Source organism: Myxocyprinus asiaticus, chromosome 5 (assembly GCF_019703515.2).
Source record: "Myxocyprinus asiaticus isolate MX2 ecotype Aquarium Trade chromosome 5, UBuf_Myxa_2, whole genome shotgun sequence".
NCBI classification, from domain to species: Eukaryota; Metazoa; Chordata; class Actinopteri; order Cypriniformes; family Catostomidae; genus Myxocyprinus; species Myxocyprinus asiaticus.
In genome coordinates, this window is record NC_059348.1 from 40,521,771 (window position 1) to 40,535,124 (window position 13,354).

At 41.3% G+C, this 13,354-nt stretch overlaps 1 pseudogene; it reads right to left on the reverse strand.

The window, feature by feature from the left end:
• Window positions 1–37: 37 nt before the first annotated feature.
• On the reverse strand, window positions 38–4,708 carry LOC127440646 (protein lifeguard 1-like; annotated as a pseudogene).
• Window positions 4,709–13,354: the final 8,646 nt, after the last annotated feature.

The following is a 13,354-nucleotide window of genomic DNA, read 5'->3' on the forward strand; positions in this document are numbered from 1 at the left end:
CTGTGTGCATATTTGAAGTGCCATGTTATGTATGAGTTTAGTTTCTGGAGCCTCCACCCAGAATCATAAGTATGTAGAGGAATATCATAATGATATCCAGGTAGAGAATTAAGGCAGCGAAGACATACTCTTCAGCACTAAGGCGGTATTTCTGTCTGCCCATCACCAACTGACAGTCCACTGCCAGGAACTAATGAGAAAACAATGAGAAGCAAATTTTGTCATTTACTTTGTCAGGCATTTGCATGTAGTTTTAGGTTCATGGTCAGCATTATTGAACATTGATTACGCTTTACCAGTGCATAAAGAAGGGCTCCCAGACATCCGTAGACTATTTGCAGAATAGTGGAGTAGAACAAAATGCAGAAGAATCCAAACATGAGTAAATCGATTGATAGTGTGAGCAGAATGCCATTACAAACAGTAAAGTCCACACGAGTCTGAAAGAAGTACAGCAAGTCAGAAAAGATGTAACTGAAATACAGTAAGTGGTAAAAAGGAAATTATCCAGAAGGTGCCTTTCAGTGGTTTATTTGATCTAATAGATTTGAGAGAGATCAGATGCTCCTGCAGCAACTTGCAAGTGACTTGCTCAAGAGTAAAAGGGAGGAATTGTGTAGATTTTAGTAACTGATTCTGAGTATCTCTCAACATAGCCCCGGAACTACGAGTTGTTTTATTAGAATGCCTAAACTATCACTGTAGCCTGCTTGATTGTGGTCTTGGGCATTATTTACATGTCCACAATAGTTTCTTGTAACTTGTAATTCTCTATATACTGTATTGTTATTTATAGACAAATTGAACATACCTGGGCTGAGAAAATGATAATGGTAAATGAGATGACCAGAGTTGATCCTAAAGCAATAATCACAGCAGTTGTGTTGTGATATGAGGCTACAGTTCCCACCATGTAGGACAGACTCAGAGTGACCAATGACTACAGAGACACAAGAGTTTAATGTGTTGAGTGTAATTACAACATATTCTTCCTGCCTCAAAGCCAGCCTATACTGTTCAAAAACCCTTTTTTTGATTAATATTTAAAAGGCAACTGTGTTTTTAAATAGATCACACAAAGTCAAAGTCCTAATATGTTCTATAAAAGCTATGCTTCTAATAAAATGCAATTATTAGAAGCATAGTTTCACTTTGCACTTTGTGAGGAAGTGTAGACTGTACCAGCCTGTCTGTGTGCAGAGAAATCGCAAATTACAAGATATGATGTGGTGACCAAAGGTTGAAACCCTGGGCATTACTTAGGAACCAACAAGAGGAATCTGCTAGATTTAGGTTTATACAGTCTGCTGATGTTACCACTTTCAGGGTTATATCAATGAGGAAGTGAAATCTACAACCAGCTTCCAAGCACATCCTCTAAACTGAATATGGGAAAACAGTTAAGTGAGGCAATATAATGAGAAAACTTCATTATATAACTATAGGTCACCGTCATGGATATAGTGTGATGTTATAGATATAATGCAAAGTATGAAGACATTACTGCACAAACTCACCAGTCCCACCAGGTTCCACAGATGAGCTCAACTGAATGATGAACAACAGCTGAGACACATGGCCACCACTAGAAAGACAATGCATGAGCTGAGGTATACCCAAATGTTACTCTGTAGCGCTGCCTTGACTGTGCTTCAGAAGGTGAACACACAGACTATACTGAAGGTGACTAGTAACTGAAGTGTTACCACACTGAACACCTATAGAGGTAAACAGAGATGTGAGATTACAATGAGGACCAACACATTTATGGTGGCACACATACACAAATATAGACTACTCACCTTCCAGATAAATGCTCTCCGAATAGTTTTGTCCTCAAATGATGGCGTGATTAATTGAGTGCTCTCAGTTGGATAACTGTCACCTGTTTTAGAGAAGAAAAAAACCCTAAACATTATTACTTAATACTTATTATGCACATATGATCACTTATGGGGGAGACTGGAGGCTAGTTGTCCTAAGGGCTATGTCTTATACAGGAACAATACGATTTTGAGTCAAAAGTCCATTTTCACAAATGTGCCTATTTTTTCTTTCCTAGCAGTGGTTTTAAACACTAGTTTAAACCCTCTTTATTTACAAAAGTTTTTTTGCAATATCATATTGTTGCTATGGCTGTTGGGTAAACAAGCTATCACTATAAAACCACACTAGCAAGTGTCAACTATAGGAGAGAGTGGGGTAAGATGAGAATTTGTACACATGTTTTGTAATATACAAGGAAAAACAATGAAATAATGCTAGATACAAACATTTGGCACAACAGTAATTTAACTTCCAACATAAAAAAAAATTACTTTGGCCAACAAAAAAACGTGTGTGTGTGTGTGTGTAAAAACACACTTTTCCTGCATGCTTCTCCTCTTCACAACCAGATAAAAATGAGAAAATCTTCCTGCTTACAAGGCCACATGACAAAAATACATAACGTTTAAGACGGGGTTGGTTGGTTCATCGTACACTATCCCTTACTGTAAAATGAAGGTAGATTTTAACCAAAAGGTTTAACTGTTTTTCAGGACAAGTGTATTTTTCATTAATGTCAGGTCGGCAGCCATATGCTGTCACAACATGTCTTGCTATTGAGGCATGTTGTCACAAAAAGTCATGTGTGTTCAATGAACTGTATGCCTGTCTTTTTTGCTCAATAGCTTGTTAGCAGCCAAGATTTTAATGGGATAGTTCACCCAAAAATGAAACTTCTCTCATCATTTACAATCCCAGATGTGTATGACTTTCTTTCTTCTGCAGAACACAAACAAAGATTTTTAGAAGAATATTTCCGCTCTCTAGGCTCATAAAATGCAAGTGAATGGGAATCAACATTGTGAAGCTCCAAAAAGCACATAAAGGCAGCATAAATTAACCCATTCGACTCCTATGGTTAAATCTACAATTCAGAAGGGATATGATAGGTGTGGGTGAGACACAGATCAATATTTAAGTCTTTTTACTATCAGTCTCCACCTCTGACCAGCCCCAACCAGTAGGTGGCTGAATGTAAAAGTCATTTTCACACCAGAATGTGGAAGTGAAAGTGTAGATTTACAGTTAAAAAGGACTTAAATATTTATCTGTTTCTCACCCACACCTCTCATATCACTTCAGAAGATATGGATTAAAACACTGGAGTCTTATGTATTACTTTTATACTGACTTTTGTGCATTCAAAGTTCTGGCCACCATTCTCTTACATTGTGAGGACCAACAGAGCTGAAGTGTTCTTTTAAAAATCTTTGTTCTGCAGAAGAAAGAAAGTCATATACATTTGTGATATCATGAGGGTGATTAAATGATGAGAATTTTCATTTTTGGGTGAACTATCCCTTTAAACTCAAGAACTGTTGTGCAGTCCGTAATAATTTAGTGTACATGGCCATGGCAAACAGTAATACACTTTTGTTAGTGAAGTAGAGTACCTGTTAAGTCTACTTGTGCACTTGGTTCTTCTGCTTTGCTGAAGCCAGCCTCTTCTAGTGGCATCTTGGGTGCAACATAGCCGCCTTGTGCAGGCATGGATGAGGGGTACATCGCAGGGCCTTGTGGATACGGAGGGGGCATATAAGACGGAGGAGAATTCAGTGGTGCAGTCGCTCCATAGTTAGGACTACTCTGAGTCGTATTGTGGCTCTGTTTGTCCGCCATACTAAACATGAGGTTAGTTGTCATTGTAGTGTCAGAATGTCAAAAGAACAGAAAAGAAGCCTGGCACATCAAATAAAAAACATCTCACATCTCACATCTCATCTCACATCTCATATCCAACACATCCTACCTTCTGCCATTACATGCCCTTGCACTGTATTTAACATATTTCTATTTTAATACACAACTACGTATGTGTATGTATGTGTATGTATATATATGTATGTATGTATGTATGTGTGTGTGTGTGTGTGTGTGTGTGTGTGTGTGTGTGTGTATAGTGTATTCTATATAATTTATTTTCTATTCAATTTTTATTTTATTTTATTTTATTTTTTAATTCTTTTTTATTATTATCTCTGTCTTGTTCCTGTCACCAAGACAAATTCCTTGTATGTGTAAACTACATGGCAATAAAGCTGATTCTGATTTTGAATTTGAATTCTGTCACTATTATTAAGTGAATATTAAGAAAAAGCTTTGTAAAAAATTTATTTGCAATTACTTATACACATTTGCCTTTTCATTTTAACATTGGCAGTCTTGCCTCAAGATTGTAGTGAAAATGAAATGTCAAATCATCAATTTTTATTTTTTAATTTGACAGGGATGATGCATTGTTATAGTGAAAATTAAAATGAAAATCAAATCATATAATTGTATTTTTGATTTTGGCACATATTTTGCGTACACGTTTTTTATTTTTATCCTTTTATTAATTTATTTAAAATTGGCAGAATCTGCTTCCCATACACTCCAAGCAACTAATCTAAAGTAAATAATTGTGTGTTTGTTGTGTTTTGAAAACAGCTGACCCATGACACACTTCTGAAAAATTTGCTACTTTTAGTTCACCGCTATCCAATATATATACACTATATTGCCAAAAGTATTCGCTCACCCATCCAAATAATTGAATTCAGGTGTTCCAATCACTTCCATGGCCACAGGTGTATAAAATGAAGCACCTAGGCATGCAGACTGCTTCTACAAACATTTGTGAAAGAATGGGCCGCTCTCAGGAGCTCAGTGAATTCCAGCGTGGTACTGTGATAGGATGCCACCTGTGCAACAAGTCCAGTCGTGAAATTTCCTCACTACTAAATATTCCACAGTCAACTGTCAGTGGTATTATAACAAAGTGGAAGCGATTGGGAATGACAGCAACTCAGCCACGAAGTGGTAGACCACGTAAAATGACAGAGTGGGGTCAGCGGATGCTGAGGCGCATAGTGCGCAGAGGTCGCCAACTTTCTGCAGAGTCAATCGCTACAGACCTCCAAAGTTCATGTGGCCTTCAGATTAGCTCAAGAACAGTGCATAGAGAGCTTCATGGAATGGCTTTCCATGGCCGAGCAGCTGCATCCAAGCCATACATCACCAAGTGCAATGCAAAGCGTCAGATGCAGTGGTGTAAAGCACGCCGCCACTGGATTCTAGAGCAGTGGAGACGCATTCTCTGGAGTGACGAATCACGCTTCTCCATCTGGCAATCTGATGGACGAGTCTGGGTTTGGCAGTTGCCAGGAGAACGGTACTTGTCTGACTGCATTGTGCCAACTGTGAAGTTTGGTGGAGGGGGGATTATGGTGTGGGGTTGTTTTTCAGGAGCTGGGCTTGGCCCCTTAGTTCCAGTGAAAGGAACTCTGAATGCTTCAGCATACCAAGAGATTTTGGACAATTCCATGCTCCCAACTTTGTGGGAACAGTTTGGGGATGGCCCCTTCCTGTTCCAACATGACTGCGCACCAGTGTACAAAGCAAGGTCCGTAAAGACATGGATGAGCGAGTTTGGTGTGGAAGAACTTGACTGGCCTCCACAGAGTCCTGACCTCAACCCGATAGAGCACCTTTGGGTTGAATTAGAGCGAAGACTGCGAGCCAGGCCTTCTCGTCCAACATCAGTGTCTGACCTCACAAATGCGCTTCTGGAAGAATGGTCAAAAATTCCCATAAACACACTCCTAAACCTTGTGGAAAGCCTTCCCAGAAGAGTTGAAGCTGTTATAGCTGCAAAGGGTGGGCTGACGTCATATTAAACCCTATGGATTAAGAATGGGATGTCACTTAAGTTCATATGCGTCTAAAGGCAGATGAGCGAATACTTTTGGCAATATAGTGTATATATATGAAAATTCTGAGTGGATTACAACAAAGCAAATGGGCAACATTTTTCTACTTTCGAGAATGCACCATTTAGTGTCAAAAACTTTTGATCTTATGTTTATGACAACTTATGTTAGCACGTCATAGTTGATTAATCATAATAAGATCAAGGTTTTCTTACATATCTAATGATCAGAGCATAATTACATGAATTTTTGCATGTATATTTGATAAGGAGATTTTTCAAAGACATAACAGAAAGTAAAAATCATGCTTACCTTTTCCTCCTCAGTCTTTTTGTGTTTGAGGTCTGAACACACAACGCTCTTTGATGTTTAAAGCCTCACGTATTGTTTCATATAGGCTGAAGTAGTTTTCACATCCTCTGGTAACATGACTTACAATAACTTATGTGTGCAAAATCTGCTGGTCTTTGCCAAAAGTTGTTTATGGAGTATTTTACGCCACTGACTTTCTTTCTCACTGCCAACTTTTTGAATCTCTACACAATTTACCAAAAACCTCAAGGATTCACCTGATAGATTAAATGGCAAAAAAAAAAAAAAGTTTTATTATGCTTCAAGTATGTAAGCAGCTGTATTTCTGGATAGTGACAGAAAGACTGGTTTATCTAAATACTATGCAGCTCACTTAAAACAGTCTTTTGACTAAAAAAGTGTCTGTAGTCAATGCCCTTTATAGCACATTATTTTACACACAAACATTTTGCTGGTGTGTGTGTGTGTAGGCCCTTTAACATGACCCAAATAAAATTGTGGGTCTGCTTTCAGTGTCATGTTTTGCATGATTGATTCACATGTAAATGCACTATAGCCTACTGAAGAACTGTGAACACTCAGATTCTCTTAACAAGAGAGAAATAGTACAATATCATTATTAATCAAAATAACACTATATGTATTATATTTAAATGCAATATATTTAGTATATTTATGTTTTGTAATACATCTACAAAGGTGAGACAAAGAGACCCAAGAGTAGAGGAACAGTTCAAAGGATTTATTAATAATAAATTATAATTTCAGCAGAGCCAGGTGAAGTGTAGAGATCCCAGCACTAACCACAGTAGAAGGTGATGGGCGTGTTTGTCGATGAGAGCGCGCTGAGCACGCAGTGAGCAGATCCATAAGGAATCCTTTGTGAAGAGTGTGTTTGTAGGCGAGTGTATACGTTGTGGTAGTCAGGAACAGATTCGGGAGGAATCCTCAGTGGTCGAAGAGAACAGACATACAGCAAACTGGAAGGCAACCACACTCCCAACACGCGGGCTGAGACAGGCAACCAAAACAGATACACAAGACAGGACCAACTAGGCAGAGAGTGCGAGGTGAATAACTTCAACACCAAACAACAATCTAGCAAAGAACATGACACAAAGAAGGGCTTAAATAAGCAGTGGAGAGACAGGTGCTGCTAGCACGCTATTTAGTGGCGTGATCAGTGTTCCCATGGAAACACTGATCATGCATGCTGACAGCACCAGAGACACATAAGGGATAGAAATAACAAAACAAACAGAACAGACAGACAAACTCACCGGAACCGTGAAAGAACCACCCCACCAAGTTCCTGATTCGCCCGCTCTGCTTGCCCATTTGTCTGGGGGTGGAACCTAGAGGACAAACTCACACAAGCCCCCAGCTTTCGGCAGAATTCTACCCAAAAACGTGACACAAATTTGGGGCCTCTATCAAAAACCACATCAATTGGGAGGTCATGAATGCAGAAGATGTGGTTAATGACTGCCACTGCTGTCTCTCTCGCTGTTTGGGGAGGGGAATGAAATGAACCGCCTTCGAGAACCGGTCCACAACAGTCAAAACTACTGTGTTGCCATGGGAAGGGGGAGACCAGTAACAAAATCCATGGCTATGTGCAACCAGGGTCTCGAAGGAACTGACAGCGGTTGGAGGAGCCCGGCTGGGGGGTTACTGGAGATCTTATTAGTCGCACAAACAGGACAAGTGGCCATGAATCGGCGTACGTCCTGCGCTAGTGATAGCCACCAGAATCGCTATCTAATGAACGTCTGGGTGCAAGCCGCCTCTGGAAGACAAGTGACATTGGATGAGTGGCACCACTGTTGGACATGCATCCGAACTGATCACAGAACAAACAACCAATTCGTTGGACACGTAGCGGGAGACGCAGTGTTTCGTATTACAACACGGACTTTAGTCTCCACATCCCAGGATACCATGCCCACCACCCGAGTGGTGGGTAGAATGGTATCCGTGGGATGGTAGAGGTCTCGATTTCGAAACACTGAGACAATGAATCGGGATTGATGTTCTTAGAGCCTAGGCGATACAAAAGGACGAAGTTGAAACGGGTGAAAAATAGTGCCCAGCGAGCCTGTCTAGAGTTAAAATGTTTAGCACTATGAATGTACTCTAGGTTCTTATGATCAGTCCAGACCATGAAAGGTACCCCCGAACCCTCTAATCAATGACGCCACTCACCCAAAGTCAGCCAGACAGCCAGCAATTCTCTGTTACCAATGTCATAGTTCTGTTCGGCTGATGCATCACAGATGCATCTTTCTGTCCGAGGAAGAGCATTGCGACAGGACCGCTCTGACACCACCCTCCGACGCATCCACCTCCACCACAAACTAACATGCAGGGTTGGGAGTTATCAAAATTAGCGCAGTAGGAAACCACTTCTTTAATTTAGAAAACACAGCCTCGGCCCTCGGGGACCAACAAAAGTCAGTGCGGGTGGAGGTGAGATCAGAGACGCGGCAATTAGGCTGTAATTATGAATAAACCTACGATAGAAATTAGTGAACCCCAGAAACCTCTGCAAAGCCTTGTGAGAATCTAGGGTTGGTCAATCGGAGATGGCTCTGACCTTGGCAGGGTGCATGAAAGACTGTGCATGAAAAGTGCACTTATACGCCTTGACGAACAGCCGATTCTCTAGCAGTCGCTGAAGCACCTACCTGACGTGCTGAACATGGTCCTGGATATTCTGGGAGAAGATCAGAATATCATCTAAATAGACAAACACAAAATGGTCAACCATGTCTATAAGCACGTCATTCACGAGCCCCTGGAAGGTGGCTGGGGTGACCAATCTGAAAGGCATAACCAAATATTCGAAGTGCCCCCTATGGGTGTTAAAAGCCGTCTTCCACTCATCCCCCTCCCTAATCCGGACAAGGTGATAAGCATTGCATAAGTCCAACTTCCTAAAGACGGGCTCTCCCTGCAAGAATTTGAAGGCTGAGGACATCAATGGCAAAGGATAACGATTCTTCTCCATGATGTCATTCAGCCCCCGATAATCTATGCATGGTCTAAGCGAGCCGTCCTTCTTCTCCACGAAGAAGAACCCCGCCCCTGCTGGTGAAGAGGAAGGGAGGATGAGACCGGCTGCCAGAGAATCATTGATACACCTGTTCATGGCCTCCCTCTCAGGAGCCGAGAGCGAATACAGCTGCCCGTGAGGAGGAGAAGTGCCAGGGAGCAATTCAATGGCACAGTCGTACGGGCGATGAGGAGAAAAGGTCGCAGTGTGTGACCAACTGAACACACCCTCAAGTCATGGTATGCCAACGGTACTCTGGATAAATCCGCTGGTTCATCCTGCAATGAAACACAAGTCTGGACAGGGGAGACAGCAGACTTAAGATAGTGTGACAAACAGTAAGAACTCCAAGCAAGAACAGTATTGGTTGATCATTGGTCTATGTGTGGGTTGTGCATTACCAACCAAGGATGGCCCAATACTATTGGCGCTGATGGAGATTGGATCAGGTAAAAGGACAACTGCTCTGTATGATTTACAGAGATGAAGTTGACTGGTTTGGTGGAGTGGGTGATGACGTTCAAGGGTGTGCCGCTGAGGGTGTGGGCTGTGACAGGTTCGTCCAACTGGATCATTGGAACTCGCAACTTGGAAGCCACATCGAAATCCATAAAGTTCCCTTTGGCTCTGGAATCCACCAATGCAGAGACAGTGTGACTGGTTGATCCGTACAGCAGCCGGGCTGGGAGAAGCATGCGTAATCCTGGGGTTTTGTCCAGGGGTGTTACGCTCTTCAATAACCCCCTGTCTACTGAAGTGCGGTGTTTTTACTGGACAGGAAACAGAGAATTGACCAAGATGTGCACAATGAAAACAGAGTCCTTGAATGAGGCGTCCTTGCTCCTCATGAGAAATCTGAGCCCAACCGATCTGCATGGGCTCTGCCTCGGACCATGATTCCGGTGACCTCGCCAAAACTGGGGACTGGGTATAGTGGTCAGCTGCCCGGGTAAGTGGAGAACAGCAGCGGCGTCGTAGGGCTAGACATTGATCCACTCGGATGGCCAGATCCACCAAGTCATCGAAGCGGGAAAGCAGGTCCAAGGGATAGATTTCATCCTGATGTCGTCAGAATCCCATGCAGGGACTGATCCCACTTGGCGTGATTGTTCCACTCACAAGATGCAGCAAGGGTGCGGAACTCATTGGCATAGTCCGCGCCCGCCGATTTCCCTGAGACAGTCTGGATAAAACCCTCGCCGCCTCATGACCTTGAGCCGAGTGATCTAACACCCGGCGGAGCTCCATGGTGAATGCTTTTAATGAAGAAAAACAGGGATGTCTGTTGTCCCACTTGGCGGTTCCCCATTCACTGGCCCTTCCGGTGAGGAGCGTAATAATGCATGCCACCTTCATTGTCTCTGAAGGTAAAGCAGAGGGCTGCAACATGAAGAACAAGGAACATTGTGAAAGGAAAATGCTGCAAGACCCTGCTTCACCTGAGAATGGAGCTGGAGGGTTGATGCGAGCCTCTGAGCATTTAGAAATGTTGGGAACCGCCAGAGCAGATGAGGGCTCTTCCTGGGTGGAACCGGAATTGGGAGGCTGGCGGAGTTGTTGAATGAGCGAGCTGCGGCGCCATCATCTCCAGAGCCCGGTTAGAAGTGGAGAACTGATCCTGCAGTAAGGCTCCCTGTAAGGCTCCCTGCAGAGACAGGGCTGAGTGAAGAGTAGATTCCTCCACTGGGTCCATCCTTGCTTGATTGTTCTGTCACAAAGGCGAGACATAGAGACCCAAGAGCAGAGGAACAGTTCAAAGGATTTATTAACAAAAAATTATAACTTCAGCAGATCCAGTGGAAGCATGCTAATTAGTGGCATGATCAGAACACTGATTGTTCCCATGGAAACACTGATCAAGCATGCTAACATCACCAGAGACACATGAGGGAGAGAAATAACAAAACAAACAGAACAGACCAACGAACTCACCGGAACCATGAGAGTTATATCCCAGATAGCACACGTATGTCTCCTAGATGTCTGTTTCAGAGTGTTTAATCTGAAAAGCATCACATTTTCATTAAAATCTGTTAAAAATCTTAAAAAGAGCAGATTTACAAACATTCTAAATCATAAATGTCTCACAGACATCTGATGAATGTCTCTTTGACATCTGAAAAGAAACGTCTTATAGACGTACAGTATGTCAGATGAGCAAACAAACAAATAAATATGTCTTCCAGAGGTAAACACACACATCAAATAGACTTGGGTCATGTACATGTGCTATCGGGGACATGTGCTTTTATTGAAGCATCTGTGCAGTTCTGTGAAGCAGAACAATATTTATTAATCTCAAGTAGAAATAGAACAGAATTTATTGATTTCATTAAAGCATAAATAGAGTCACATTACAGCGTGTATAACCTGTTGACTGGTGTGTTTATTATTGTAGGTCATTTACATTTAAAGGGATAGTTCACCCAAAAATGAAAATTCTCTTATAATTTCCTCACCCTCATGCCATCCAAGATGTGCATGAATTTCTTTCATCTACTGAACACAAACAAAGATTTTTAATTTCTCAGCTCTATAGGCCCATACAATGTAAGTGAATGGGTGCCAAAATTTTGAAGCTCCAAAATCCACATAAGGGCAACAGAAAAGTACTCCAGACAAATCTAGTGGTTAAATCATGTCTTCAGAAGCGATATGATAGGTCTGAGTAAAAAACAGATCATTATTCACATTCTCCTTCTTCTGTTTTTGGTGATTCAAATTATTCTTGCATATCGCCCCCTAGTGAGCAGGGAGGAAAATTTATGATAAAAAGTTACTTGAATTGAGTCAAAATTGAAATGAACTGATCTGTTTCTCACTCACACCTATCATATCGTGTCTGAAGATATGGATCTAACCACTGGAGTCATATGGATTACTTTTATGCTCCCTTTATGTGGATTTTGGAGCTTCAGAATTTTGGCACCTGCATTTACTTGCATTGTATGGACCTACAGAGCTAAGATATTCTTCTAAAAACCTAAATTTGTGTTCTGCAGAAGAAAGAAAGTCACACACATCTGGGATGCCCAGAGGGTGAGTAAATCATGAGAGAATTTTTATTTTTGGATGAACTATTCCTTTAAGGCATTTAGCAGACACTCATGCCTCACATGTGAAACTGGAGAAGAAGTGCTCTTGTACAAATATAACACTTACCCTAAAACCTGTACAATTTAACCTTATTCTATAACTGCTCTCAAACAGATGCCAGAGAATGTTACCACTTTCAGGGTTACATCAGTGAGGAAGTGAAATCTACAACCAGCTTCCAAGCACATCCTCTAAACTGAACATGGGAAAACAATTAAGTGAGGCAATATAATGGAAAACTTCACAATATAACTATAGGTCAGAGTCATGGATATAGTGTGATGCTATAGATATAATGCAAAGTATGAAGACATTACTGTACAAACTCTCCAGTCCCACCAGGTTCCAAGGATGAGCTCGACTGAATGATGAACAACAGCTGAGACACATGGCCACCACTAGAAAGACAATGTATGAGCTGAGGTACACCCAAATGTTACTCTGTACCGCTGCCTTGACTGTGCTTCAGAAGGTGAACACACAGACTATACTGAAGGTGACTAGTAACTGAAGTGTTACCACACTGAATACCTATAGAGGTAAACAGAGATGTGAGATTACATTGAGGACCAACACATTTATGGTGGCACACATACACAAATATAGACTACTCACCTTCCTGATAAATGCTCTCCAAATGTTTTTTTCCTCAAATGATTGTAGTTTGTCATCAAATAATTGAGTGCTCTCATTTGGATAATTGTCACCTGTTTTAGAGAGAGAGAAAAAAAACCCCAAAACTTTATTATTACTTATTATGAACATATCTTTACTTATGAGGGAGACTGGGGCTAGTTGTCACACTGGGAAGTTGCCACAAGGGGTGTGTATCTCAGGAACTACAGTTTTGTGTCTAAAGTCCAAATACTCTTAAACTTTAGCACTGGTTTGGTATATTGGTCTTAAACACCTTGTTCTAAACCATTTTTATTTACAATACATTTTGTGAATTTTATCCTCCAAGCCAAAATTCAGAATGCATTATATTTTTTGCTATGGCTCTTGGGTAAACAAGTGAATGCAGTAAAACCACACTAACATTTCACTATTTAATGAAGTTAGATTTAAAGAAGTAGTTGTTATGTTGTTAAGTAGTCATATTTTTGGATAGGTAATCAAAATACTTTTTGAATGTAACTGTATTCTAATTACC